We start from the raw sequence: 26250 nt of genomic DNA, 5'->3' as shown, positions 1-26250 counted from the left end.
GGTTTTGGATTTTACATTGTCGTGATAGGTCCTCCTTTATTCGGGATGTTGTGTACACGTTATCGGAGATATCACAGCAAAAACAAATGTCTGGATTTCACACACCTTTTGTAGACATTTTTCAGGCAGAGAAAAGTTTGGGGGAAAAGGGATAAGCTATAAGGGCATAGGTAGAGGCTAATATTAGATGTGGTGTATATAAATGAATATAAAATGCAGTGGATTTAACTTTAACTTTTTTTTTATTCGAAATGGCACGAGGAAGTAACGTCTGTTCTAAAAATGTATCGGAAGCTATTCTTTCTCCCTATTAAATCATTGTTTATGTTTATATAAACACTCGTAACCGTTATTTCTCTTTTAATTAATTCAATGAACTTAACTTCCAATAGCTCCAATAGCTAATTTAAAAATTTGCAAGGTATATTTATCAGTGAAAAATATTTAATTGCTAGAATTATATTTTTTTCTCAGTACGAAAATTAACTTTTGAAAACTGGGTATTTTCCTGTCTTATCATTCACATCCCTTATAAAACTTTAAATGTTGTCTATTTTTCATCCTCATCTAGCCGCGAAAAAGTCAAACTAATATATCAGGCCCACCGGCGTTGGTTCCACCCTCAAAGAAGTCCTTTCATTCATCCTTAGAAAAACATGTCCCCACAATATTTACACGATATGTTGACGGTTATAAAGGCAATCCTGTCGACATTTTCATTTGTTGGGATATCTCCCTCTCCCACCCCCCCCCCTCTGGGCTTTTCACAAGGGTCCGTCGGAGTAAGAGAGAAGGGTATATAACGATTTAACCCTGAGATATTATGTAGCCCGGTGTGTAAACCCACAGGCAGCGGTGACAAACGTCCGCAAGTGGAGTCATGAGCGCGCGAACGGCACGCCTCGACGTTCCTGGCCACTAGCCGCGCATTTCGTGGTGAATGAAAGTGAACGAGGAATATACGTGTGTACAGCAATATGGAAGATCATATGTCATGCAGGAGAGAAAAGGGGTGGGTGAGGGATGGGGGAAAGTGGGGTGGTGGGTTATGGATTCAGCTTAACGATATAACACACCCCGAGCGACTATGCCACCCCTTATGTGAGCCCATAAACATCGCTGCCCACTCGCGTTACCCATTCTCAGATTCAATTCGTTGCTTCTACATCGCTCTGTATCGAATAAAATACGATGAGTTGAAAAAATTTTGAGGAGCAAAATAACGTCATTCATATCAAATAATTCCTCCGTGCAATGTTTCATGAGACCGTGTGCCATAATTATCAAAAAACAGAAAAATTAACTGGCCAACTACTGCAAAAAAAAAATCGCGCGTACGATCACCTTTGGGGCGGATTTTATTATGGTGTCACATTTAACATGAGGAATCCACTCATCGGATATTCCGTTATCGCGAAATATGTCGAATTGCAATTTAATTCATTCCCTTGATTTTTTAACTAATTTTTTTTTCACCCCAAACTCGCTTGGTTCGTAAATTCTCGGAAAGAGAAACAATTTCAGGTGAAACGCGCCTGCCTCGCAAGCAGTTGATTACATCAGAATTAAGAATGCATTAGTTTGAATATTGTTATCTAAGACTAAAGTATGTTTTCAACCGGATAAAAATGAAAATTCATCAACAACATGTAACAGAACATACGTTATATGGTACTTATTACCGCCTTTTAGATATCCACGTATATGTGTATACATGTGGGAGCACGCAAACATGTGATGCATGCGTAGTATATGGGGAAGTGGAACGAAGAGAGAACATTTCGCCGGTTGTGCGGCTTATTAATCTGACGCTAAAGCGATAAAGCGGCTGCCCACGCGACAGCCCAACGATACTACCTCATACTGAATATCCAATCGTCCCATAAGAAATTTGTTCCTGTATCAGGAGTATTTGATATGATTATTTTTACGAGATATACATCACATAAATATCCTCTAGGATAAACCCTAGGTTATTTTTTTTTTCTTTTCTCTTTAGAAAATGATGGGTCCACTTGCGCAGGTCTTGAAGATCGATTTGACAGGGGTCCGCGGCGACTCTTTTGTCCAACTAACAATATAGGGGTGAATCTCAACCGTGGTGGAGAGGAGGGAGGGGGAGGGGAGATGAGTAGCACGAATTTATTGCAACATTCCAAGCTGATAATTCTGCTGCCATACCTACCGGGTTATTTCATTCTTATCGTTTGTCATCCGGAGGAGGGGCGGTTTAGGGTGAAAATGTCTCTTTAATAAAAAAAACAACGTTATGATCAGGGCCTGCTCATTGGAGTCCGTGCGATTACAGTTGTTAATGACAATTAAATGATTGTTAATACTGATTGCAATCGCAGGAAATCGTAGCCCCTGGCGATGACTTGGGGCATTTAATCAGCATGCGAATTGATTTATTTAGTACATCTGTGGACTGTAGCGAATTATATTCATTATATTTATTTTTCTGATAATTTCAATCGCATTCGTGGTATCAAGTCATAATAAAACATGTTTTGAGTACATATTTTATTCAAAATATGTTTTATGATGAGTGTAACAAAGGGCCAATCAATAATTTCAATATCAATCAAATTACCCTGACAGAACGATTTAATTGCACACGTGACTTCTTACCTACCCCTCCGACTTTATAGTAATTAAAGAATTATGTTGACACTTAAGAAGCCTCGTTTAACCCTAATTAATCGCTCCATTATCTCCATCAGTCCCCGTCTAAAGTGTTCATTAACACCTAAAATTTCATATTCACTAAAAATTCAAAAATAAATCATTCACCAGTAATTTCCCCAACAAAGCCCACACGTCAATCCCTCCACCTATCAATCTCATCACCCCTAAATCCACCAACCACCCTCAAACACGAAATAGATTTTCACATCTCCTGATTATTAATCTCCCACTAACTTCCCAATTCCACCCACTAAAAAAACAACCGACAACTAACAGCAACATCAACATTAATACATAATGTAGCTGAATATGTCCAATTCCAGAGGCCTGTGGAATCGAATGGGTGAATTTACGAGGGCAATCTCGTTGGGATACTTGGGATATGTACAAGAGAGAGTGTAAGGTCGTGATTGTGAAATACACAAGCATGATTTACGCGGATATAAATAGCCACTGGCAGTGTAGTACAAAATACAACTATAACCATTTCGTGTTTGTTTCTGTAAAAGGAGCGGTGGAGGGCGGGGGGTGAGAGGGACAAGTCCAAGGATTGAACAGGACCGCTGAGATTGTGGGAGAAGATGCAATATCATCCGTGTTATGACAAACCCCCGTGTATTTTAAGTTGAATGGGTGGGGTGATAAGTGCGGGGGATGGTAGGGGGAGGGGAGGGGAGAGAAAATTCCAGTGGTCGGTTGGAGCAGTAGCGTACATAACAGTGCACGGTACACGCATCAATCACTGGCATTTTAATATCGGTCGGCGGTACAATACCACCGTCACATACCCCAACCATTTTTCTCTCTCTCTCTCCCTTCAACCCCCCGCCCCCTCTCTGTTTTCTTGTAATTTTTTTTTCGGCATATTTTTGTCGAACACATATGAATTGTTTTTAATAATTCCTGCTGGCTCTGTCTACATGGTCACGCGTTTGATTTTGACTCTCGTTGACTCTGATTCCCATAGTAAACACAGAGAAAATGTACGCTTTTAAAATAAAAATCGGATTAAAAAGAATAAATGTCAAGGTACACGCAAACAAGCTTGGCGATTTATCGGGCTCTTTCACGCACTCAATGATTAATTTGAATGTAACATGGGAAAAAAATGCTGCGCCAATGGTTTTTTGCGGGTGGTTTTTTGCTGAAATCACGAGACGTTTTGTGTTTTTTTTTTAATCATTGCGCATGCGAGAGTGGTTAACTGATTTCAAGCTTGTTTGGGATGATGATTAATCAGGTTGTGCAGTTTGTGAATAACTATTGGCGAAATGATTTGTAGTTGGCGACACAAGTGGAAATGTGGGTTCATTGATGTTGATGCTGTGGAGAGGGGGATAAAAGGTGTTGATGTTCAGGTTAAATTAGCCAGTTTTTGTCAAGGGTAGTCGGGAAAAATATGGAAATTTTTTGAAGGTGCAGAGCGAGCACTAAACATCCTACTATAGTCGGAACAATTTTTCAGATCCATTATGTACCAAAATCAAAAATAATATATTTGCTTTTCTTTTAAAATATATTAAATTAAATTTTTTTCGGGGTGTTTCTCTAATTGTGTGTAATCCGAGTGTATGAAATAATTGATCAAAATCTGAAAATTCACGAACCCCCGGAATGAGGAAGATCCGTGTTGAAAATACCCGTCAATAATTTTCAATCATTATCCACATAATCAATACTACTCACATAATCTCAATTTTTCATAAAGAATCGCGTTCCATTTATCCAGAGAAAATGGAAAAACCGGATAAAACAATAATTTGTATTTTTCCACTCAACGCGACACTGAAAATTTAATGAGATTGATGTAGCCTCGTAAAACAGACGATCCGACAAATAGAAGCCCTCTTTTTCAAGCCGGCTGGCTCTTTTCTCGAGTACCCCATACAGTAATGCAAGACAGCATTCTTCTCACTCCCGCGTCGAATCTTGTCTCCCCCTGATCCCCCCTCTCCCCCTTCAATTCTCCGGGTTATACGAGGGTGTTAAGCCCGTCTTCATAGTCGTGCGTATTTTAAAACTTCTTTGCATATGTATTTTTCCCTTTTTCCAATCTCTCGAGAAAATTTTCTGAATGTGAAAAGCGCATATCCGATTATTTTAAGCAATGTTACTCACCATCGAGATGATTCAATTTATCACTAATGAATTATCGCGTCAGGGACATCAATGACTCCATCCAGAATTACAGAACATCTTCAAGAAACATTTCAACAGATGCGACGGAGTGATTTATCCTCCATAAACATGTCCCTCTGTCAAACTGTCTTTCACCCCTTCTCCTAATAAATATTGTACGGTGAAATCCATCCGCGGACCAGCTAATGCCACCAGTTGGCCTCCGCTAGGGAAGTAAAAATATTTTTTACAAAAACACGGAAACAATTTTATTTTTGGGAAAATTAGTAGGTAAATGTGTCTCGTGAGAATGGAATTGTTTAGGTGAAACAGTCATAGAGTGAGTGAGATATAAACGGCTTGACGTACCCAGATATAGAGCCCGGCTGTATTTCCGAGAGGAATATAGCGAATGATCGCTAGTGGTATATGGATTCCTGTTGTAGTTCGGCCCATAGAACGAGTTATAACAGACGATAATCAAAATTCGAGGGATATGAACTGACTATATCTGATGTTTGAATGGATACAAGTTGTTGAGTCGATTTTTCGCATGTAAAATTTTACGATTTAAATCGGTATTTGAGGTATTTGATTTTTGTCAGTAACTGGATATGAAAAGAAAATTCGTTGCTAAATCTCTATTAGATTCAAAGCTATTCTTGTTAAAGTCAGTTGAGAGCTCGATTTTGGAAAAAAATATTGAGGTTGATTGATTAATTATTATCATTAGCCGAGAGAATCCGCACTTGCTGTCTACTTTCCTCCCAATTTTCCCCTTTTCTGTAAGGTTTCATTGTCGGCTGACAGATTGGACAGATACTGTGGTAGGACGCATTCACAGGCGATTTAATTTTCCCACCGGGCCATTCAATATCTCTCGTCTACAACCCCCATATTGCCAGTATATGAGCGAACTTGATAGGGATATCATTTTATTTACCATCGTACTCATTGCCAAATGCATTTGTTATTAATTAATAAAAGGTTATCCACTGTCATGGGGAGGTGGGAGAGGGAGAGATATGAATGTAGTTTTGGTTCCACATAAATGCGGGAGTTTTTGAAATGTGCGAATGGATATGTTGATGCTATCAGTTTCATACCCACTCGCATCAGTGGATTGTTTTATGAGATAGAAGCTATTTTCGATCAGAATGAATAAACTTTCAACTTGTTTTTATTCATTCTATACTCGATTTTTTTTTACCTATTAAACTTTGTACGAAAAACCGATAATAGTAAAAACATGATGCCACAATATCTGAATGGCAATTTCATTCAATTTATAAGGAAAAATCACTTGGAAAAATTCATAGATTTTTTTTTTTTATATGCACTAGAAAACTGACTCGAGAATCGACCCCGTGGGGCCTATGTATGTCTGTTTTAGGCCATTTGCGTCATTGGGGTTACGAGAAAAAACGTAAATAAAACAGTCAACAAAAAAAAAAGTTTGTCAAAAAAAAAAAACGGGAAAAAATGTTTTTCCCATCCCTGTCATATATCGACATTTTTTCATTCGTCGCTGTTGGGAGTTTATTTTCATCGACGTCAATATTATCCTCGAGATTGCACCTAGTTCAAGCCCTCCTCTGCGCCCTCCCTCACGCTCAGCTGTTCCGTTAGTCCTGTGCGTATGATCCCATAAAGCCCTCTCCCTTGCCTCCCCCTCAGTCCAACTACCGTCATTCGTGATTTTTATTTTTTTGATGTTTTTAATCCCAACCCCAATTTGAGACTAAAAAAAATGGCAAATACTGGAGGATTTTTCTGTTTGACATTGAATGATACGAGTAAATCGCATTGGGAATGCTCGAGTTTTCAAGTTGGAGGTAAAATAAAAATCACAGGGCTGGATAAATTCTATATTGTAAATTCACCCGTGAGCTAGAGACTGGGGATATATCGTTAAGAATTCAAAGATTCACGATAATCCTCTTGTCGTTAATTAGTGATAATATTCTGGATGGTAGGCAGCCGGGTGGGATTGAACAAACCATGAAGTATTTGGCGAGGGAAAAAGGCGAGAGTGGAGAAGGTGAAAAATATACAGGGAGAGGAAGCACGGGTGGTGAGAAAATTCACCAGTATGGTGACAGTCTCGCATTACCATAGGCAAACCCAGTCTGGAGAGGATCGTCTGCCCAAGAAAAATGAATAAAATTATCAGGGGCTGCGGTTGGAATTTTCGAGAATACTCACTGACGTTATTATTATATTCACCGAGATATATAATTCCGAATGAAATCTGATAAAGCGATGAATGAAGATTCTTTATCAATTTTTTCGTCGGGATATATGATGGAAGTGTGCTCTCCTTAATGCCGATATCCCAATATTGAACCATAAATTTTGAAAAAAAGATATTTATAAAAAAATGAAATTTTGGCATAAAAAAATCAGTTTTGCTCATCAAAGTTTACACGTCATTCCAATGAGTCGAAAATACAACGAGATTTATTGCATTTTAATTGAGAAGTATATGACAGGTTTTAATTTTGGTATTTGGGGATCTGTGAGAGGAATTATTTCATAAATTTATGGTTTACATTGACAATTGCAGAGAATTTTGTGTTTTTATTTGAATATCCCATGTGAAAAAACGTATAAATACATCGGATTCAAATTATTACGAATTAACTACTCTGAGGGTTCATGTCAATACACACGAATAACCGTCATTTGTTATCCCCAGAAAAATCATGAAAAATCATTAAAAACCATAACACATGAACGAATCACATTGAAAAATATTTCCGTCAGCGTAAAACCGACAACTCGTCGGTGCTGAACCAACAGCAAGGGGTAAAATAGAAGTGAACGATGCCTTCGTATAAGTCAGAATGCGGACAGACGCGTGGTTTAGGGGGATGAGAAGTTTAAATGGCTCGTCCGTATGGTGCTACTCCTCATCCCTTGATCTCCTCGGCGTGAGGCACAACCCACTACCAACGAACCCCTTTTCACCCTACATTAGCCTCGCGAGCTTTGAACACCACCAGGAGCCCAGAGCATCGTTTCGGAGGGGCCTACACCGCTTACTATATAACGTTCTAGGCATACTCGCGTTATTCAATTTTATTACACGTCGATATTAATTCATTTATGCTCCACGTCCGTTCGTACGGATAATATTTCCGTCCGTGTTTCGCGTTGAATATCCGATAGTGCTGTACAGAGAGAGAGAGAAAGAGAGTTCTCTGTATGTCCTCCATTGTGTATACTATTATACACCTACCCAGGGATGGTCCATTCGTGGACGATCATATCATATTGAATTTCACATTTTAATTATCAAAATTATCTCCACACGGGGAGAACAAATGAAAAATCATGAGTCCGGTATGGGTTGTATCGTTTCGGTGGAACTCTGCTTTAATCGTTATCATCGGGGCATTCATTCCCGGATGTTTTTCACGATGTTTATCTTATTGTTCATTAACGGATCAGTGAATGGGATCGTCATAAAAATTACGAAAATTTGACAAATGTATGAGAGGTGGCTTTGATTAATTCCCTAATTTTATCTCCTCTCTCGGGCCTCTTTTATACTGACTATCTCTCTTCATGAACCCCTTCTTCTAGTCCAATTCTTACGAGAAGTATTTTCCATTAATTTCCCAAGGAAATACTCTTCCACCTAGGCCAGTCCGGATGCCGCTATTGGTTTACGGGTCAGAAGCTCATCCGGACACATAGAATTTGCGGTCTACCCTCATCTGAGGTTACTTCCACTCAGCAACTCGAATAATTCACCGAGCATAATCCTTCAAAATTAAAAAATACGGATCACGATAAAACATACCCTCTTGTTGTTCATGCATACACTGAGTATACAGAAACATTCATAAATCTGTTGAAAAAATTCCTGGAAAGATTGACGTTACTCCAGCCACGGTGTTTACTGACACTTGAAGCTGCTCTCTCTCTCTCGTCCTCCTCCATCTCTCAAGAGTTTACCCCACCTTGTAAACGATACTCAAACCAAGACGAGGAGAGATGCCTTACGATCCACAGAACTTGCGTCGATTTGTCGCATCTGTGCGTCCCACCAAGTTCCGCTTAAATCACTCTACGAGTGTATGCCTCATGCCCGGGGAAAACGAGACGACGTGATGGTGGGCTACCTCACGTTCTGGTAAATGCGATAGTGCTCTAGCGTTACTTTATTACAATCTCGGGGCAAAGCAACTTTGGACAGAGTTGTGAGTTGCGGTGATCAACAGACCGAGAGAGAAAGGTCGAAACGTTATGAATGACACAGCAAAAACAGCCCCCAGGGGTAAAATCCTTGATGTTTTTGGACTGACCCGTATGGTGAAGTTGGAGGGAGAGGGGTGATTAGCACAGCTGGTCACTGTCTAATCTTTACGCGATTATTCTTCGGTTTGATGCAGATATATGGTTGGTGGTAGCTTCTTAAAGGACAGTTGGATCTCGGTGGGATGGCAAAAAGTTGATACCAACACCCTCTTCTAACATCGATCACCCTCCAATCGCTACTGCCAGTCCCCTAATTGTTCTGGGGGTCGCGGCTAATTTCATTCGCTTGCAACATGTTTCTCGATTACTTTCGACTGTTTAGAGAGATATTTTTGAATAATTTATGTGCGGAGAAGTCGGACAGGTCGCTGGGAGAATTAATAGCAATCGACGGGAAGAGACGTCTTGAGTTTTATTTGATTTGAATGTTTTTGTTCTCGGTTTTTTGGGATTGAAAGGAAGGCCAGAGGAATATTTTGCTTTTTAACGTGAATTTTTCGAATTTATACACCACCGCTCGACTTTTTTTTTACTCGACGATTTTCCCTCTCAGTGTTAAACGAAACATAAGTTGGTAACCCATCCCGGAGGGCGTACTTGGAACGAACGATACTGGAGCTTGAAGATATCTCGGGAAGCTTAAAAATACGCAATCTTGGCAGCATGTCAGGCTGAAGAATTGAAATACGCGAGGACGCGTTTTAGGTCGTCTTTCCCTCTTTGATATCGTTTGGCCATAATCATTTCATTTCACCGCAGCCGACCGAAACCCCCGTGTACGACGCCCCCAACCGTTACCTCACAGTAATCCTCACACCCATCCACCTCTTCATCTTACCGACTCTTCGCCGGAAGTTCTTTAAAAAGTCCTCTCACGCCCCGTCGATCTCCAATTTTTCTCATTCCTATCTGTCGGTTTTTCTCTTTGTACCCGAGATATTTAACGATTTTCCACGGAAAGCTCCTACATCCTCTTTTCAAAATTTTACTGTAACGTCTTTTGAAGGCTAGGGTTGCACCATTTTAGGACGTCAATATATCTATTAAATAATTGATTAATATTTTAATTTTCGAAAAGTGACTCAATACACTTTGAACAAATGATAAAATCGTTTTTATCAAATGTTTCGCTTCGTCCAGGATTAACCTTGGAATGAATTTATTTAAAAAAATCTGCATATACAGCAGACACAATTGCTCACATACCCCGATTTTTCGCAATCTTCCCAGCTCCAAAATAACCAATTGTCAGTTTACGAAGCGAATAAAAAAAACTACAGAATATAAACGAAAGTTTATTAGACTCTGTCTGGCATTTGCCCGAGCATTAAGGTGGGGTGGTGCGCGGGACTCCAAGAAAATAATGCAATATTTGAAGATGTCGAACAATAGCGAGGTGGGGTGTCAAGCACACTGCGCCCCCATTTTCCTTCTCTCATTCCGTCTTCCACGAAGCCCGGAAAAATCCCGGATTTGAGAAAAGGAGAAACATCGGCGTTGATACGCCCGGAGACACTTTGGATGCAAACTAACGTCTCCGTGATATCGAATCGGTTATTGAAATCGTTAAGCTCACCCGAATAAAGGGATTTGAATGAGTGAGCATATATATCCCTCTCTCAGTACTCCAAATAATACAAACAGACACCCAAAAAATGAGAAAAAGTCGGAGGGTGTAAGAAGAAGTGCAAATAATATTTTGAGACGTTAAAATGTGTCAAGCGGCTGATCCCATCTGACATTTGAATATCCACGGGTGTTTCCACACGGGATATTCCCCCCTCACGGTACCACCCCGTCGGCAGAATGACGTACAAGAGGGTGCTACCCAGGCCCATCCTCGTAATATCCATAAAGCCCACTGCGAATCCGTCATTCACAATGCCTCCGTCAGATAAAATAAACTGATATAAAAAAATAAATAAAATCATCACTGTAAATGTGTGCGCGAACATGAGCTTTTGCGTTGGAAAATAACAAAAAAAAGCGATGCAAGACTCAAAAAAATTAGTAGAAAAGGGCAGTATAAGTTTACAACGCCGCTCCGACATGACGATTAAGTGCGAGGTTTAACGATCGATGAAACTTACGACCCGGGCTGAGAGACCGACGGCTAATGGCGAGTGGCCCATCGTCCGCTCGTTCATTCTCTGCGCTTTTATACTTGTTCAGTTTGGCTTCCAGACTCCTCCGCCACTCATCTCGTGATTTTTTTTTTCTCACCAAATTTCTCATTGCGGTTTTTCATCGCTTTATTTTTCCACCCTTGACTCCACCGGAGTCATCAATGTCCCCAAAAGAGTCCGAAACATTCGTTGTTAGGTACCGCACTGTTTGTTAATTACTGTACTGGCGTACGACGAAAATTATGGAGTGGAATTAGACATGTCATTAATAAAAAATCAGATTTGATTCATCAACTTCGATTATTACGGTATCTCCTAGGTGAGAAATTCACCAATGAACGTATCAATAGCGTTCAGATATTTGAAATTTCAGGAAAATCCCCGGAAAATCGGATATTTTCATGTGCTCCCCCTTGTTCTTCAATACCGTCGGCTTAAAAATTACAAGTTTATTAGAAGTCCATTAGATTTATATTTTTTCTAGCAGTTTGTAGAAATTTCAACACATCCAGCGCTTCAATCCTTCAAATTTTTTATCTGTCGGCGTGTCCGGGGGCGGGTAAAACCGCTCGGCAGGACTCCAATATCACTCATTGTCTGGTGGGAGTATCGCTCGTGCTGCGACCTAACCTCGAGCCAACCACTGTCAAATTACAGAAAAAAAAAACTATGGAATGAATGGACTGAATATTGAGAAATGGAGTGAACAGTAATATTTGTTACATTCCAGGGAGAGTTGTCCATTTATTTTTCTATAAATTAGTCAAGTTAATGGATTGAGGAGGCGAAAAATAGCAATAATTTATTATTATATTATAATCGTAATATTAGGCGAGAGCAAGTAGAAGGTTTAGAAGTTTATATACCGGTCGATCCATTATCCACCGTAAAAGGCTCTCATGCTACCCTTCGGATTTTTTTTTCAATTTTGTTGCGGAGAATAAAGCGCAGTACTTTGGAAATTTACACCGTTTTATCAAGTCAAACACTGTAAGAAAAACAAAAATCAAAGCTCGTAATTGTGGAGAACATCGGAAGAGCAGTACAAACGCACTCTTCCCTAATCGCTCGAGAGCAACAGGTTATCTGTACCTGTAATTTTGTATTCCCAAATGTGTTTCTTTTCCAAAATTCAGTCGTAAACCTGACCAAGAATGCATTGTGCATTCGAAACGTTTGGTTGGGCAGTAAATTCATGTGAAGTTCCGTATCTTCTGGACTTTTGTATCTTGTACACCAGAAATTTTTCGGTTGCATTAATTCTCATATCAAATAATTTTTTTTTTGAATTTTCTTCGATGTCAGTCATTTACCCAATTCAACCCTGCGAGAGTCCAAAAAATTCCATTATTCCATTATTTCCAGTATTAAACATGAATCAATGAAATGTTAATCTCTCGTAAAATCAAATTACCGTCGTGTAAAATCCTCCAGGTGTTTCCATAACAATGGGACTTTCCTACCCGTCACAGGACTCCCGGAAAATTTCTAAAAATTTCTCTGTTTAGCGTCGAAGATTTTCAACAAAACTGGTGATATTAGCACGCCTCCCTCCCACTGAGTACGAAGAGTGTTCGAAGGAACTGGTTAATGGACTACCAGGTACCATACAAGTCTACATTTACGACTTTGTCTCAAAATTCCAATCCAACTGTCGAGCGGACACTGGCACTTTTAAGAGCGGCTTTTACTCTCATTCCTCCGGTTCGTATGTCTCCCTTGAATGAATAAAACTGGTACATATAAACATCGAGAATCTTTGAAAATTCCGGCGCAGTCGTAATCGAAATCACAAATTGACTCGATCCCATCTCAACTTCTCGGGTTAAACGAACCGAGTGTGTATACACTTGTCTTATCCGTTTCTCTCCTTTCTATACAATTTTCATTGGATTATGTTGAGCTGGTGATCGGAGGGACAAACGAGAGAGATAGGGATAACAGCTTGATGGAGGGTGTGTGCGGGCCGATGCAAATTCGCAACTTTGTTGCTAAGCATACGAGCCATCTCTGTCGTCCAGGTACGTGAGATGTGGTCCGTCAAAAGGCCGTAAAATCTGGAAGGCTATGTCGTTTCAACCTCTCTCTTTTAGCTTTAAAGAGGATGCAAAACCGAAACGACTATCACGTGAAAAAAAATTCGTCCTCTTCATATGCCCCCTCGTCTTTCTCATGCTTGGAATCACTACTTGGTTGAATAAAATAAGACAAATGGGGGATAAATAATAAAATGAGGGGAGTTGGCTAAACGTAAGAGTCAAATACATAATAAATATTTGACGGAGTCTCGATCGAATTCTCGCGCCGTCCATAACTCCGGGGGCATCGTTCAATTAAGGGAGCGGCAGAATGCCTTTTTACACTGATGTACACACCAACAGTCGCTTGCACCGAGTGCTGGGCTTTTGATTCACCCGAGTCAACTATCTATTTTTTTTTATTTATTTTTATATTCTTGAAGTAATAAAATGAACCGCTGCGTTATAGTACCAGCGAGAAATGCAATCGACTCTTCGACTTCATCTCTTTCGTTTATCGATCCAGTTCGATACTTTCAGGGGATTTTTTTTTTAATTTGTTGGGTTTTTTGTATTTTCTTCGGGGGAATATTTGCGACTGAGGAGATATCGATAGCCCAACGACTAATAACTCCGCCCGAGTGATGGGTTATTTATGGGTTCTTGGGCACTGTTGGTATTTAGAATTGGCAACATTGATGATGGAGTGAATTTCTTCATTCCGAGGTTATCTTTATTTATTGGGGTGTAAAGAAGAAGTGATGGGGTATTCCGTAATCAATGAACATATTATTTACTTTGATAGGTTAATGAGTTGGATTTTAATTCAGAGTCGCTGGTTTAAACATGCTAGATATCTTGTTATGTGTCGATAACGATAGTTCGGTTTAGTAGCACTTGATATTTTTCTCTAATCTCCGAGGAAAAATTCCTGGAAATTTTATGAGTTTGAACGTGAGTTTTTCACCCAGTTTGTGTGACATTTTTGAGAAATTTCCGGAAAATGTTATCTGAGCAGCACTAGATTTATTGATAACCGTGAAATTACGATTTTTTTTTAATACTCATCCTAAAATTTTTATAAAAAATTGCTCTCTGTGAACAATTTATGACGGTACATGCGTTATCCAAGGACCTACGGTTGAGTGCGGTCAAACAGCAGAGAAATCCTCTGGTTGTCACCCCATCGCCCCAGTGTTGTTACACACCACTCAGTGGATGGTATAATTTATCCCGTTATGCTAATCAGAACGATTTGTCTAAATTAAAAGGCGCTCGAGTTGATCCGTGGTCAGATTTCCCATTTTCTCCTCTCGTCCTCACTCTTACGACTCACATGTGTTTTACCTTACAAATCCGTCGCCCCCACCCCACCCTACATCCACCCACAAAATATACACATATCGGTAGTGGCCAGTGCGAACAATTTTCGTCAAAGGGAGAGAGAAACTGGACTTCACAGCCACATTTTCTCCGAATGGGGGAGATGATGCCTCGTGTTATCGCACTAAATCCCCGCGCGGATGATGAGACTTTAGTTTATTGTACGTGGACGTTTGGGATATAGGTATTTTTGCGCGTAGAAAAAAAAAATAAGAGGAGAAAGAAGTGAGAGGACAAAGGGGGAGTTGTGACCAGCCGCAGGTTGCGGATTTGTTTCTTTTTCGTTTCTCGAGCTTCGTGGATTTACCACCCTCCAATGGTCAGCCTCAAATCCCATCTTTGTACGTGTTCTGACTGCGAAATTAGTTTTCCTTCGGGGAATATAAAAAATGGATGAAATTTTATCGAATTTTCGAATGAATATGCGGAAATGTTTTATCTATACGTCAAAAGAATATTTATCATTCGGGGATATTATTAGCATTTGGGGTGGGAGAGAGTGAGAGAGAGGACCGTGTAAAATTTATAATTAAGATTTGAAAACATGTTAAAATATCCCTATGCCATTACAACGATTTAATTACCGAAAATTATCGATTCTGGGGGATCGTGGCTGTGAACTCACCTCGGGCAGTGTCGAGAAGTGGCCGGCGATTAGGTGTTATCACGCCCGCATGAACACACCACCGATCGACATCTATCCACGGGTCAGCCGTTCACGTACGCCAGTAGAGGGTTGAGAGTTATATTCCCTTCGAGAGTGCACGTTCGGAACATCCGGGCGTGGAAATACACCTTCAAGCCCCGATCCCATGGGGTATATACGCAGAGCGAGAAGACAAGCGACTTAAGCCGTATAAATCTGACCATCTTACCAGCGGCATAAGTCTCCGGATTAGCTCGACTCGCGAACGTCTTCGTAATACGAGAGATATACACGGTCACATTCACAAGTGTATAAGTGGATACAGCTCTCACCACTCCTCTGAGCCCACAAAGAATCGCATCCATCGGTATTTGCAAACCTCTCTTCACTTATTTCGCTCTCATCTGTCCTCTTGATGGTAATTTTGCTGGTGAAAACGAGTGGTGTGTAAGCTTATGCTACCTGAGGATTTATCCGATTAAAGTGGGATAAAATGTATCTACTAAAAGGAAAGATAAAATTGTTGCTGAGAGCAAAACAAATAATGGAATTAAATAAAAATCCGCGATATTTTATTCCAACGTATTTCAACAGAACGAGATTTCTGGACAAAAATATCGGGCCATCATTTCAACACATTAATTCTTATCAATCATTTTATCGTTCATTTTTTAATTTCTCTCCACAATCTACTCAACAATATTTTCTGACAAATTTTCCTGAGTCACCCTGTTCCAAAAAAAAAATTTCAAACTAATTAGCAATTTGATTTCAACGCAGCTCGTTTCCTTTCTCTGCCCTTTCCCCCGGATTCTTTTCATAATTTGTTTTTTTTTTCATGACGAATGAGTAAAACTGCTATTTGGTATTCACTTGGAGAATATTCAACATTTCAGTGGGATGCTGCAATACATGGGGTCAGAAATAGGGGGTGTAAGGGAGGACTTATATACACAGGAGGTGGGGGAAAGAGGGAGAGAGAGAGAGTGAGTGGGATACAGGTTTCCAGGGGGCGGCTGATGAGGTATTGATGATAGGATCGCGTCAACACCAGCTGAGCCAATTACACGCCTAAATCTCCACTCACCTCTCTCTTCGCATCATCTATACGTAAATCCCCGGTATTTCCACGTGGCTCATGGACTGTCATCGATATATCCGATAAAATGATGTTTCCTTCTTTTTAACGAGAGGAACGCGTTTTCTGGGCAAATTAAATGCGAAGCTAGTTGATAAGCGACAATGTAAATGTCCGATACAATTTTTTATTCGAGTAAAGTCTCATTCAGTTGATGTCCTCATCGATAGCTGTTACCCCCATGCGCACCGGCCATTAGGGACGCCCTCAATATATTTCTTGCAAATAAACGATTTTTTCAAATATTTTCTCATGAACTTATCGAGCTTCATCATTCGAGTTTCTCATACTAATTGACTTGTTTATTTTTTTTGTTTCAGGTAAGTTGAAAATTATATTGAGGAATCCTCGGGAGTTACTTTTATGATGAGAAGGTAAGGTCATCAGGGGAAAATTAATGCTGAGTGGTAGAGTGTAGAGGATAAGATCATCCGGTAAAATAACTAGCATCGCGGAAAAAGAAAGTGGTAATTCTGGAAGGAGGGGACTCATCCCTCATTGGTTCACAGTAGTATTCGGGCAGGTAATTTTTGCCTTACGGTTATCGTGACAAAAGCTCTCTTTTCATTAGCCAAACGGATAAAAAAATCTTTGTTTAGTTCGGATGAATAAAATTCCCGTCTTTGGCTTGAATAGCAGACTCGCCATTCGCCCGGAAAATTCCTATCCTACCAAATAATATCGGTGAGCGTGAAAAGCGACGACTACGTCATATGTACATCCGCAATATCCATAAGATACTGCCTCTGAATATGGTGTAGAGAGCACCGGGACCATTTGTCCCGAAACGGAAGCCGAGGGCTCACCGAGCCGATTTCCGAATAACAAAGTGGTGGAGAATAACAAACGCGTGGCTACATTGAAATGGCCCGCTACACCGTATCTCATGCCTTATGCCCAAGCAATGGGGAATGCTAGAGTGAGATACCGTTATTTTGTAGAGAAAGAGGGTGAGAAGGGGGCGGGGGAAATTCAGTGGTTGAAATGGGTGCTTCTTCTCCCGCGAAATCGCCTCCCAAATCTCGCGTGAAAATTACCCTATTGTGTCTAACCCTGAAAAACCTCCACCTTTCCTTCCCTCTCTCTCTCTCTCTCTCTCCTCTCTCAACAACCCTCTGTGGCCTGTGAGACCTCTCTTGTCCGCACGTCACCCCTCGTATTTCATCCCTCGGTTACGTAATCGGCTTTTTGTTTCACCTTTTTATCCTGTGTGAATCTAACCAGCTATATCACCACGAAGAAAGAGGAGCAAAAGAGATGAAACACGATACCCCATGTCCCATCCACAAGTTTCCATGTGCTCGATTTGTTTTCAAGACCATTTTCAAGTGGCATCGACGAGACCCGAGAGCCTCTCTCGCGACAAGCATTTTCGGATGAAAAAAGAAGGGGATGTAACGATCAAGAGCCCTCACAAACTCTTGTCCTCGATCTTCTCGGCTTTTTTTTTTCACACTCAACATCTTCGCATAAACATATTTACGTATGCTATATGCTTGGAGAGGGTGATGTAAGGGTTTACTGGGGAGTCCTGTACCTTCACATTAATTTTATTTTATGTCAGTATTCAATGGAATTTTTACCGAAGTAAATAGATGACATGTGTCATTATTTATCGGAAAGTGATCAATAAGTTTCTCACTTCAATAATAACTGAAATTTCGCGGTGGTCTCTCTTTGATAATCATTACTCATCAGTGCCGTTTATAGGAACATTCAGATGTCCTGATTTATCACTCTGTACGTGGGAAATCGATGGAGAAAGGTATATAGCATGTGCCAATAACATAACGAGATCAAATATGTATAGTGGAATAAATATGTCACATATATTCCATATTGGATAAAGAAAATCAGGAGGAAGTATTAATTCCGATGGTTTAATGGGAGAGTGGCACAGTTTCGTGACGTCAGAATGGCATTACTTCCGGGCGGCTAATTCATACGTAACGTGTGAAATCGTGTATAAAATGGATGTGGGTATTCCTGCTGTGAAAGACCATGTGAGCAAAAATTCGCCCTAATTATGATTTATTTCGAATACGAGTTGGTGGGCATTGATTCGTGTAGGATGAATGAAAAATCCATTTCATGTTGAACTGAGTTCTTTATTAGTTATTGACAATTAAACGGGGTAGCTGCAATAGCGCAACATTTGCAGGAAAATTTAAACCAAAAATTAATAGCTTGAAAAAACGAGTAATTACTTTTTTTGCCAAATCTCTGATAATTTCTACATTTATCATTAAACTCAAACATTAATATTACGCAATGAATCAGTTTAACAACCCAATATGCAACAAAATATCCTCATATATATTTGCACAAGATAAATTAATATTGACGTGGATTTCACATTTCCAATATCAAATAAATACCAAGCGCCTGAAAAAAAATATCAGTATTTGGTTGTTATTCAAAGGATTGGAGTGGGGGTTGAAAACAATAATATTTTTTTCGTTGGAGTGTTTAGGTGAGAATGAAACATATCTGAATTGAGATGGATTATTTAATTTGAATCGGTGTGTGTGTACTTTTGGTGGAAAATACTCGTTGGTAAAGAGTGAGGGACAGTGGGAGGGAGGGGGTTGGATGTGTTGCTGGCTGTGGACATTATCAGGGGTTATCAGTATCGGACGAGCGGTAACTGAACGGAAGGGGTTAGTGAGGGATGAAGAGGAGTCAAACGAGAGGCAGGAGGATGAGTGGGTCCCGGGTACCATATGCCGCCAGTATGTTCAACACTCTCTAACTGGACAGCACCGGTCCTCAACTACGATATGCCCCCTCGTCCCATTCTTCCTCCTCCCTTGTTTCTCTTTGCTCCGCCATCACTGTCATAATCGATATATTATTACACCCGTCTCTATTTTACTTCAACGCAAAATTCCAAACATTGGCATTCATCTGTCCATCGGGTGGTGCACAGTATACTGTGGTAAAACGATGCGGCTCAAGTTTTTTTCTGTCAAATTCTCTCCCCAACCCCATGAACAGTCAACATATCTCTATTCACGGGCAACGAATGTCGCCAAAACCTGAAACAAAACGAGACATTTATTCGTGACAAAGTGATTGGAAAATCATTTCGTATATTTGGTGGAAAATGTGGTCAACTGTGATCGCACAGTTTATGGAATTTATTGTGGGTTTGAAGGAGAGACGTCGTGTTGACATCATTACATTTCCCATTATTTCAATTATAATCACATTATCGGAATTGACAGATACTCTTGACGGATTTATCCAGTTCTGCACTCGGAGAATTTTTTTCTCTTGTACGTAAAAAAATTCGGTGATTTTTTCATCAAGAAATATTTCAGATATATTTTTTCAAGATGACTCGTAAGTTTTCTTTCTCATGGAAAAGTTCAATTCCATTTTAACATTGTCGGACGAACCGTCAATTATCTGCTCAGTGCGCCGTATCAATCTGCACATATCTCCAACTGTCCTGGAAACTTTCATCATCAGAAGCCTCACAATAACTTTTTTTTCCTCAGTTCGTCAAAAACTCCAGGGGACCAAAATGACACAACATCAACCGAAACATTGGGTAGGACAATCACGTCGTATATTGGTAAACTTGTCTAGCTTGCGGATGGGGAAGGATAGATAACTGTGGTCATAGTGTGACATTAATTTACAATCTTCCACGAGTTTGCGATACACCCAGTGAGCCATATGGTCGCACCGCAGTCCAAGATTTCATTATCGACTCTGTTGGTCGTATATGACAAGTGTACAGAGTCCGGGGTGACGGAGGTGGGTGATGGCTTTGGGGCTCAGTTGATCAAATGACCTGATAACGCAGACAGTACAGCGATACTATTCACCGGAACATAATCGCGATTCTCTCCCACCTCACCTTGATCTCGGCTTAGCCGGCCACTTGCTAATTGTACAATCGATCAATCGTGGCTGGATCATTCGTCTTGGCCCAAGGATTAGTCAATTTCATGGGCCTCGATCTTCACCATATCGACGATTATTTTCTTCAGAATAATATAAAGTCATTCGTTACCTTTTACGATGACGATTCCTTTATGGGAAATCGGTATTAGGTGATATCGGTGGGTAGACGAGTAGTGGAGAAAAACCGAAGGCATGTGGATGTAACTGTTGTAAATTATGAGATCAACCACTGATCTTGCGATTTCTCCCTGGAATCTACGCTGAAAGGGGCTTTTTATCCTTGTGTTGTAAACTCAACCCGAACCATTGGAGAATGCCAGTGATAATTTATACCACCAATCGGCCCCAACACTGAAAGAGAAACACAAAACGAATTCGAGTGAGATGAGAGAGGTGTTTGTTTGTTGGCTGCAATTTGTGTGTATCTACTTTGAATTTCCTGGGAATGGTTTGTTAACCGTTCTTCACGAGTTTCAGGAGCACTAAAGTCACTTCTATATTTCAACTCTTGGATTCACTACTGGTGGCAGTTCAGAATTAGAGATAATAAAATCGAGACTTTCTATACTGGCCACAAAAGAGAATGACACACAGATGGATTTACAACTGAGGGAGAGAAACATCGATGAAGCGCTCAAACAAGTTATCAACTTGCTGAGGATAAAATGAGAAAAATAATCGGGATGGAGCGGGGGAGGGGGACTAACTTCTGTTAGGCATCCCACACGGTGAATGTACAACTGACATGAACGTTCTATTTGCGGGCGAGAGATGTTATGTGAATGATGATTTACACGTTGACCACAGAAGCTACGAAAACCCGAAGACATACGAGATATTATTCTCTGATATTTTGTAGTCACACTGGGACCACTGAGCAACACCGACTTGTAAATTTTCGAAGATGACATTTATATTCGTCATCGCGGAACCATATGAGCCATAAATAAATACAGTCGGCGAAAACCTCAAAACCGATTAACTCGCGGTCGCCGTGTAATCAGAAAATAATTCATATCTCAGTTATTCTACGATGACTTTCATTCGGCGCTATTCCATTATCATTATCATTAATATAATTGAGATCCTTGGTGTGTTGTATAATCTTCCTGAAAATAGGATTTAAAAAGATAACACCGGAAATTTCCAATCATTTTAAATTCCATACCTATTCAACTTTTGATTCAATTAAACTGACTGCAATTAATTCAATTTAATTACCGATTTCGTTTTGTATATTTCCTGAGTATTTAAAATTCTTCCAATACAGTTTTTATCTCAACATTTTAATTGGATAATTAACGATGAATTAATTAAAATTGCACATACATCCAAACAGCTCGAGTCAGAAAAAATATACCTGTAGAATAAATGATGATTTTAATTTGCGATAATGAAGTCATATCGATTTCTCGAGTGTTCCCGTACTGAGAGAATACACCGGGGATAATATACATGCGTATACACACTGTCTCCACTGAACGAGGGCCTATATGGGTATATCCTCGGCCCGTGGCACACGGATAGTAAGCCTCCTTAAGTCCGTAACTCTACGGTGATTTGTGTCCTCTCGGTAGCCCCTGCGAATCTGTCTCATTTCCTTCTCTCTCTCTCTTGCTCTCGATTCAGTCCCTACGGCCGAACACCTACGCATGCAACACAGTAGCCAACCCCCCTTTTGTCCCTCCTCTCTACCCCCTGGACACCTATCCCTCTCGTCGACGCTTCGAGTCCTGAATGCCACTGCCTACCGAGCAATTAACAAGTCCCCCTCGAGGGCTAATCCCGCTAATCCCTTGACTGATGCCCCTCTCCTACTTCTCCCCCAACTCCCATGCTCCCTCACCCACTCCACCACCTCAGTTAGCCTTGTCCATGACCCCGTGCCCGATCCCAATCGGCCCATTTCCACTTCTTCATCTCATTTTATTAGTTCGCATTATTTATCTCAAATGGACTTTTTTTCCCATCAGCTCAATCTGCACTCGATAACCTTAGCTTTAAGCTATCGATATCAATTCCACCCTCGTATACCACTTATTTTATCCCAACTCGCAATTACACGTTAATGGATCGTTATAATGACTGACTAGGTCGCACTGAACAATTGGCAATGAGTGAAAAATTAATTAACGGAGGTTTAGATAATAACGGAGATTGTACGAATTGACGTATGCTTTCGGTGTATTAAATTAACAAGTTATTCTTTGTCAATGAATGATATTCTTAATTCCCGAAAATTGCATTTTTAGTCCGATGAATAAGTTTCAATTGATATCTCGAATTTATCAAATAATTTTCTCCATCAATATTTTAGGATAACATTCAATGTAGTTTCAATATTATTTTTAGGATTTATTTATCAAATTATAAAGTGATTCCATTTGGTGTGCACATATTTCACTACCTGTGAGTGATGTACTAACATGAACTTCACGTATGAACATGTAGTGAAAAATTCGATAAAATTTACGGGACATTCAGTAGAAAGTATAGAGTGTTTCGTAATTTTTATTGTGAATGTTTTGTAGAAATTGACGAAACACCATTTTGACTCGGCGATTGTGGAATTTCCACATAATTTTTAATGACGTTTTCGCTCCGTGAAGCCTGTAGTATCCGAATATTCATTTATTCCTTGATTTGTGCTCTACGTTCAGTAATAAACTTCATCACTATCGCGGCATGAGTTTTCAGTTAAATAAAAAAAAACAAAAATATTGTGAATTTACCGAATATTAGTCGAGCCCAAGAAATATAAATATTGCAGTCTCTAAGGCGCGGTTAGGGTGTCAGGAGGGTTCTGTTGAATTAGTGAGTCAGGAATCTCAACCTCGTTGGATCAACTAGATAATTTACCCCATTCATCGCACAGCCCGTCGACATTGATTTTCGCCCGTTTACCATCATTAACTGCGAAGCACAATGCACATACACCCTCGAATTAACAATGTTAGTAATATCATGTAGCTGATGCGCGTCATTTGACTAAATCTGGTGTCCACAGAGCATAGCAATCATAATAGGTATTTCAATACTAACGGAATGTTATAATAACCTAACCATCGAGCGAGTGCATACGCACCAATTCCATCCACGATAATCAGTCGATTGAATTTCGTCAGGGAAACTGTACTCCGCCTATCATTTATCATCGAGTTTGACAATTCACAAGTCTATAAATCGATAAAAATTCATTTTCAAAAGCAATTCGTGAAAAAAAAAACAAATATAGAAGGGGCGAGAAAAAAAAAAGTGTAATGTATGCTGGAGGGAAATACGAGGGGTATCGGATCGAAAAGATGGTATCGTGTCTCGGTATTACAGTATTAATGGCAAATCGAAATCCCCTCGTGTCCGGGATCCCCGCGCATACACACACACACCCCTCTCCCCCATTTTCTGGGTTGTCGGTGGTCTTGTCACCTATTACAAGCCTACAATGGACCCGGGGATCCATTGCAACCTATTATGTCACATTTCGTTCCAAACTTCAATACAAATACCTTGCACCCTCCCCCCTACCATTTCACGTTGTTTTTTTTACTCTCTTCCACTTGGAGCGCACAGATACATGCACAGAATCCAATGATAAATCAAACTTTTCGCGCGTTACGCTTTTGTCCTCATCGCCCTATCGAAACACATCGAGTTTGCGTTTCTGTCTCTCTTCCTCTCCTTTTTTTTTCCACGTGGATATTTTTTTTTTATGGGTGTACCCCATGTGTTCACCCCACGACCCACTCGCGATACCCACTGGGTAACTTGCGATGAGACTGTAATCCGAGACAGGGCTAATTGAAAAAAATATACACGACTGTTATCAATAAATCTGGGAAAAGTGGTCGATGAAAGGGAGAGTACAAATCTGCGATTACGAGGAAGAGCGATGGGTGTTTATTCAATGAATATGGGGTTATTGTGTACTAACTTAGGATTAATTAATTTAAACGGTATGAGTGAAACAAAAATAAGTTGCACACAATTGTTCTAGACACATGTCAGACACTAAAAAATTTCCAAATAAAAGGGAAATTCTCCAGATTTTTTTCTTATTTACTGCACAATAAAAAATTATTTGCGTAATATTTTCAACGAGCAAACATTTAAATTGTTTCACTTTGAAAATACGACCGTCACTTGATGTTATATAAAAATTTGCCGGCATAATATTAATTGAAAAACGAGTTGAAATCAAGTAATAATGATCGGTTTTAACTTGACACTTCGAATTTATGGAAGCTAAATAATAATCCCCACGTGATAAGTGATGCACAGTCGTTGATTGACCTTTGAGGAGGCTCAACGACGAAGATATCCCACAATGTCCACTCAAGAGCCTGATGATTCGAAGACAAGTGACAGAAGCACACAGTGACGTACATAAGCGACACGCGTTGACATGCCCTAAGCCTCCGTCCTCGAGAATCCTCCCTTCATTGGCCAACGAGGGGTCATTACCCCTCGTATCAACCATTACCATAGCCTATGTATCTGAATGCAAAATATCCAGGAGGAATATCTTGACGCCTCTTCTCTTTCTCCCCACCATTGAAACTACGATTATGACCATTGCGAGTGGCTGAGGGTCGATGGTAGCTCGGGGCTATTAAGACGTTCACAAGAGATAAAAGGATGGCCTTTACCAAGACAGCAAAACGACAGAGAAAAAATAAATAAAGGAAACGGGGAGAGAAAAAGAGAAAGATAAAGGAGTTTTGAGGTTGTTCCATGGCTCCGTGGACTATGAGTGGAGGGTTTAAAAGGACTTTTGCCGGTGGACTTGCGAAGATATAGAAGTGATGCAAACGGAAAAGAAAAGATGAGCAAATAAAACAAGAGAGAAAGAGAGAGATGAAACAGTCCTACGTTGCTGGCCATACCATTAAAATGAAAAATGACATTCCCACTGACATCCCCGCTGTGGCCTCACTTGCTTCGCTTCGGTAGTTACACAGTCTACAACCCCTCCCAAAAAGCAAACACAGGGCTCACCTCGCTCCTTCAGCCTCCCCTTTCTCCAATCTCCATCTCCCTTCTCCCTTTCTTCTGGAATTATTGGTGATTTTTAAAATCTGTTAAACAGCCAGCTCGAGACCGCAGTTGTTGCTCCACCCCTCTATGCTTACACAATTTTTTTTTCTCTCCCTACCTCCCCCTGCAACCGCTTCATCTATGTGTTTGGCCTGGAAACTCAAGGGGTCGCTCTCCTCGTTTATCCCACTACCGGGAGTTCTCGCTTGCCGCAGCGCTTAGCACCTCGTTATTTATTTTTCAAACTTTTCATCCTTTTCTTTTTCACCCATCCATGTTTTTCCATTTCCCTCGCCGAGGGGATGTGTATCTAGTTACCAGAGGTGGGTGAAAAAAAAAAAACCAAGGGGAAATTGAGGATCGACGATGGGAGCTTCCGGCTAACTTTGTTATGTCGATATCAACTGATTTGGATGATGACATTGAGCTTCCGGGTGAACAAACAAACTTTTGAGAAGACATTTTTTTTATCACTCCATCCTTTTCTTGTACTTCAATCTATCTCTCTGACGTGATATAAAAATTTTCTGTCAAAATGTTTTACAACACTTCCGCAATAAGAAACTCAATAACTCCACAATTGTTTTTGTTTTTTTCTTACTCGTGACTTTTTTTGGAAAGCCCAGAAGCATAACCACTTCTCAACGGTTCCCTCAGTATTGACATGTCACTGTCATCGCCATGAAACACGCCAGCAAACCGGTAGCCCTCCTCTCCTCTCTCACCCCCCTTTCTCAAGCAGCAAACACTTCTTGCTTGGGTCTGTCGGAAGACGTTTGAACAGCCAGCGTCGAAGACCGGTATACATCCAAAAGGAAGAGACTCACGCATTGAACGGACCGCCACCGATTTCTGAATCGACTCACGAACCATTCCAATTGCAATCATTGGTGCAAAAAGAGGTGTGCGCCGACGTAT

The 26250-nt window shown here is 40.3% G+C and overlaps 1 protein-coding gene and 2 long non-coding RNA genes across 9 annotated transcripts in view; 1 reads left to right on the top strand and 2 right to left on the bottom strand.

The window, feature by feature from the left end:
• The window catches only part of LOC135164646 (E3 ubiquitin-protein ligase Rnf220-like), a 68354-nt gene that overhangs the window by 20732 nt on the left and 21372 nt on the right, over nt 1-26250 (top strand). The gene's annotated exons all lie outside the window — the stretch shown is intronic.
• On the bottom strand, nt 11512-12894 carry LOC135164410 (uncharacterized). Its single transcript, XR_010299292.1, has 4 exons — nt 12613-12894; nt 12291-12522; nt 12065-12186; nt 11512-11841 (listed from the first exon to the last, which is right to left on the bottom strand). It is a non-coding gene; the product is annotated as an uncharacterized LOC135164410 (long non-coding RNA).
• On the bottom strand, nt 18483-21132 carry LOC135164649 (uncharacterized). Its single transcript, XR_010299355.1, has 3 exons — nt 20728-21132; nt 20408-20649; nt 18483-19421 (listed from the first exon to the last, which is right to left on the bottom strand). It is a non-coding gene; the product is annotated as an uncharacterized LOC135164649 (long non-coding RNA).

The sequence above is a fragment of the Diachasmimorpha longicaudata genome, chromosome 7 (assembly GCF_034640455.1).
Source record: "Diachasmimorpha longicaudata isolate KC_UGA_2023 chromosome 7, iyDiaLong2, whole genome shotgun sequence".
NCBI classification, from domain to species: domain Eukaryota; kingdom Metazoa; phylum Arthropoda; class Insecta; order Hymenoptera; family Braconidae; genus Diachasmimorpha; species Diachasmimorpha longicaudata.
The sequence above is the reverse complement of the archived record's forward strand: the minus strand, read 5'-3'. Positions and strand labels throughout refer to the sequence as shown.